The sequence below is a fragment of the Elephantulus edwardii genome, unplaced genomic scaffold (genome assembly GCF_000299155.1).
Source record: "Elephantulus edwardii isolate Elephantulus edwardi_28Jun2011 unplaced genomic scaffold, EleEdw1.0 scaffold00092, whole genome shotgun sequence".
NCBI classification, from domain to species: domain Eukaryota; kingdom Metazoa; phylum Chordata; class Mammalia; order Macroscelidea; family Macroscelididae; genus Elephantulus; species Elephantulus edwardii.
Genome location: NW_006399842.1, coordinates 7,446,988 through 7,451,942, shown reverse-complemented (window position 1 = coordinate 7,451,942; position 4,955 = coordinate 7,446,988). Strand labels below are relative to the sequence as shown.

At 43.2% G+C, this 4,955-nt stretch overlaps 1 pseudogene; it reads right to left on the bottom strand.

Moving 5' to 3' along the window:
- Nucleotides 1-1,700: 1,700 nt before the first annotated feature.
- LOC102859986 lies at nt 1,701-3,162 on the bottom strand (annotated as a pseudogene).
- Between the last annotated feature and the right edge of the window lie 1,793 nt (nt 3,163-4,955).

The following is a 4,955-nucleotide window of genomic DNA, read 5'->3' as shown; positions in this document are numbered from 1 at the left end:
GGCCTCTTGGTGGTGGTAGATGTCGCTGAGTAGAGTACTACTCCTGGTGACACTATGAACAACAGGTCCGAACCCTCTCCTATCCTGTGCCATCCTCACACTTCTTGACACACTAGAGCCCATTGAGGCAGTCACCATGTCAATCCACCTGGTGGAAGGTCTTCCTCTTCTTTGCTGACTATCTTTCTAAGCATCATGTCCCTCTCCAAGGATTAGCTGTTCCTAGCAACATGCGCAAAGTATGTGAGGCAAAGCCTCACTATCCTTGCTTCCAAAGAGACTCTACCTGAGCACTTTCCAAGACATATTTGCTCTTTTGGTCGTCCACGGGATGTTCAGTGCTCTTCTATAGCACCACAGCTCAAAGGAATCAAATCTTCTTTTGTTTTCTCTATTCATTTTTTAGCTTTCAGATGCACAACAAGTGATCGGAAAGACCATGGGCTGGATCAGAAGCATCTTAGTCTTCAAAGTGACATCGTTACTCTTCAATAATTTGGAGAGGCCTCCAACTGTAGCCTTTCCCAGTGCAATATGTCTCCAGATTTCCTGGCGGCTGGTACCAAGGGTGTTAACTGTGGATCCAAGGAAGATGAAGTTGTTGAGATGCAATTCTTATTGTAAGTGGCCTAGTGGTAAGAAATTGTGCTGCAATCCCAAAATCCACCAGCTGCTCTGAAGGATGAGGATAGACTGTCTCTTCCTGTGTGGTTTTTTTGTTCCTGAAAACCCTCTGGAGAGTCAGCTATGGGCTGGTTCAGACTCAGGAGTTCACAACAATACCACAAAAGTCAAAACTGAAAGGATTCAGATGCTTTTATGGAAGCTATTCTAACGACATCTGACCTAACAAAAGAAGATATAGAGGGTTGAACGGAGTTTTAATGACGTTAACGTAACAATTGTTAATATAAAAAGGGACTATTTGAAAAAAATAATAAAAAAATGGACTATTTGAATCCACCAATCTGTCATAGAAAGAAAGATGAACAGTGTTCTCCCAAGCAGGTTTTAAAGTTTTAGAAACCTGAGGTTGTCATGTACTGTATGTAATTTTGGGACCGACCCACTGTTGACTTCTGGTGGGTTTTCAGAGGCAGTCAATCACATGGACGGAAATTGCACATCCTTTTCTGTCCTCCTCCCGTGAAGCAGCTGCCTTCAGGATTGCAGTGCAGCTTCTTGCCGCTAGGCCACCAGAGCTCCCTAGAAACCTGATGTGACGTATTTGAAATCAACTCTTTGGCAGTAGGTTTGGATTGATTGATTGATTGATTGATTAAAAAAGACTGGGAGAAAATTAAACTTGAGAAAACTCAAATAATTATTTTTTCCCCTTACTTTTCACCCATCGTGTCAATTTGTTAATTTTTTTACATTTCCCCTCATTTCTGGTAACCATCCTAACACTCAATAGCACAGTGTACACGTAACCCAGACGCTCCCATACTCACTCTCACCGTTATCACAGTGAAACTGACAGCTAGTTCACCCACGAGTGGGTTTCCTGCATAAATCACAGGAGGAGATGGGCCATCTTTTTTCCACTTTCCCACTGGTGGATTCCAACTACAAGAGAGTTACAGCCTTTGGATTAGTGACACAACTCCCCATGGGGAAGACACCCAGACCTTTCGCAAATGAGACTTTTTTACACAGACATTAGGAAGGACCCTATTTTCACAATGGGGGTAATAACTTTAGTTCTTAAAATGCAGGACAATTGAGACACGTCTTCCAGGGTAATAATTTAAGCTCTCTTTCATGAGAGCCTGCTGCCCTAACATCAGTAATATTGATCTCAGCTCTTTCAAATAGTCCTGAAGACTCTGCAGACAGACAGAATATTCCATGTACAAATAACACTCCAGAGGAACAGGAATCTCCAAGTATCTTAAGTTGCACCAAGGGAGGGTATACTCAAGTAGGCTGTCCAAGACAGCTTTGGAGACTGGACATGCAAAGAGCCTGAAGTACACCAGCCGGGAGCAGTTGCTCAGAGAAGGCAGGATGGCCTTGAGCTGGAAGGCAGTGACCCCACACCCACCTAAGTCCCGGTGCTGGAGGGTGCTGGAAACTCTTATCTACCAGAACTTGTAGGATGTCAGGTGTTATGCAGGTCAGATTGACGTTACTGAAATCCAGAAACCTTAGCTGACTGGTGCTTGGATACAAGGTCAGGAGGGTCAAATTGTCCTCAGAAAGATAGCAATTAGTTATGCAGAAGGTCTCTTAGGGAACTTTCCCACCGCTGAGCAACTGGCCCAGCTATCTGTAGAAGAAGTGGATAGAGTCCAGGTGGAGATGCTGGAGTTGATTGAACTTGTAGAGTTGAGAGGCGTAGTGGAAAACCACCTTCATGTCTCTGTCTAGGGTCCAGGTACTTAGGAGCATGCTAGACAGGTGAAGCCTGTTCAGATTAACCATATGGGCCAAGCAGGGACTAAACCAAGCCAGACAGAAGAACTGCCACTTACAATTCACTTTCACCTCCTGGACAGAATACAGTTGCACCGAATTCAGGATTTCCTCAGTTGTTTCAATAGGGATTGACTTTTCAAGAAATTCCACCTTCATACAGCAAAGGTGTATAAACTCTTCCCTCTGCTTGACTTGCTCAATCAGGAAGGTGAGGAATGTGTCCAGGGTGACCTCATTAAAGCACAGGTCTATGAGCACCTTTATAGGGTCCTAAAGCTGCTTCTCTCTTGTCTCCAAAGAAGTTGTTTCTCCCCTGCTGGGCCAAGGATGGGCCATCTCTGGCTCTGCTAGCAGGAGCTCAGAACAGCTGGTCTGGGTCCCACAGCATACACTCCTGGAGTCTGTTGAAGCACTGGGGCAGAAATCTAGCACTTTCAGTTTCCGTGTCCTGGGTGGGATCTGCTGGGCACGGCGCGAGTCCAGCCCCTCCAATACAGCAGTAACGATGTCCTGATGATGCTGGTGCACCTGCATCAGATCTCCCAGAGGGAGACAGGGAAATGGTCAGGCCTGCACCATTACCTTCAGTGTACCCCAGTGTCTTCTCTGGACAGTTGCCTTCAACAGAGGTGGGAAGCTCTGAGCGGGCAGCAACTCCAGAATCCTGATGGGCAAGGCTTCATCCTGTAGAAAGTTCTGGTTTGCAAGGTCCACAAGCCTGGGAAAGTCTGAGCTGTTCATGTTGATGATGTGTACCAAGATGACGCTGGGCCTCCTCAGACCTCAGAGAGAACCAGGGGTGATGGCCAAGAGCCCCATGTTCCAAGTTTATCTCTAGCTTCTCAGAAAACTCTCTGGACTTTTATGCGCCCACTGCTCCTCTTTCAGCTCACAGCTGCAATGCCCAGCCAGTTCCCAGTGTATGGGTTGGGTTCTGACTGGAACATTCACCAAACTCACAAAGCTGCAAAAACCAATGATCCCAAGATCAGAAGGTAGCTGGGTAGCCTCTGGCCCCAGGTGACAGAGGCTGAAGAATCTGAAGATTACCAGCAATACTGCAGAGACCTCTGGCTCAAATCCCAAGAATGGGAAGGGGCTGCACCCTGGCTTTTGACGGAGCCTTTGGAAAGTCCCATTCAAGTGGGTGATTGGAGAAGGTTACATCCTACCTCAAATAATTATTGAGTTATAAATTCTTAGAATAATTCTGAGTCGTGACTATAAATGAAGCATTCTTATTAAAACTAAATGATAGTTTTACCAGTATACAGTCAGTTAAGTGTAAATGTTTTCCTTTTGAGGTATCTTGGTAAATCACAACAGGAGACTATCATTCTTATGTTTTAATTTTTATTCTTTTCCCTTTATGAGCAAAGTTTTTCCATGTGAGGCTCAAATTTATAGAGCCCAGAGCAACTGAGTAATGCCACATGCTCTAAAGGGAGAAATAAATAAAGGATAAAAAGCAATTACCCTTACCAATAGGGATCCATTGCTTTATTGGAGTAATTTCAGCATCAGACAAGAGAAGGAATCATAAACCCTATCTGTGGTTTAGGTAGTGAAAGAGGAGGACATGGAGGCAACCTGGTAGGTTTTTTGTTTCAAAAATCAAACATAAATGGGGAAAAGGGAGTTAAGTCAATGAGCAAGCTTTCAAAATAGTTTATTCTAGTCTGAGATGTTTCATTTCCTCCCACATATACAGATTCAGAATAGGTATTTTAACGTGATTCCTGGGCAAATCTTACAACACCTAGGTGATTCATGCATATATACCTTCTGTATACAGTCTTCTATGTAAGAACCCCCTGGGAATCTTGCTTAATTGTAGGTTCTAATTTAGTAATCTAGGGTAAGGTTGCAGATTCTTAGAAGGGAGTTATTAGCATGAACTGGTTTGAAGTCCTGATAGATAAGTGGAAGGCAGGCAAATAACCAAAAGACTATGAACAAGAAGATGTTATAATGATTAGTCTAATAGGATGATTTAGAAATTAAGAAGCTTACTGGTCTAGCCCCATTGCTTCCATGAGCTCTGGCAAGTTACTTATCCTCCTTGCACTCTGGTCTCCTAAGTAGAAGTACAAAAAAGACACCAGGCTGATTCATCTTTGAGGCCTCTGGAAGCTCATTCTGACTCCATTATTAATATTTAATTAACTGTGTGACTTTGAACTCATTATATAAACATTCCAAACTTCAGCTGTGTGTGTACACTTTATTTAAGTTCTATTTCAGCATCAGTATCCTATGAGGATGTCATATTCATCAATCACTTAGTAAATGATGACATCAGACATGTTGCTAAGCACTTTACCTAATATTTTCAAGCTTCTTTTCCATTCTGACAACAACCTTGGGAGACCTTCTGATATTGCTATTACTATCCTCATTTTTAAGCACGAAAAACAAAAGCTCAGTACAATCTATTGTATAGGGCAGATCCAGAATTTAAAATTGGGTCTGTCTCCTTCCAAAATTCAGCTGTTAAATCACTTGCTACACAAGTGTGTCAGATTACAAAATCT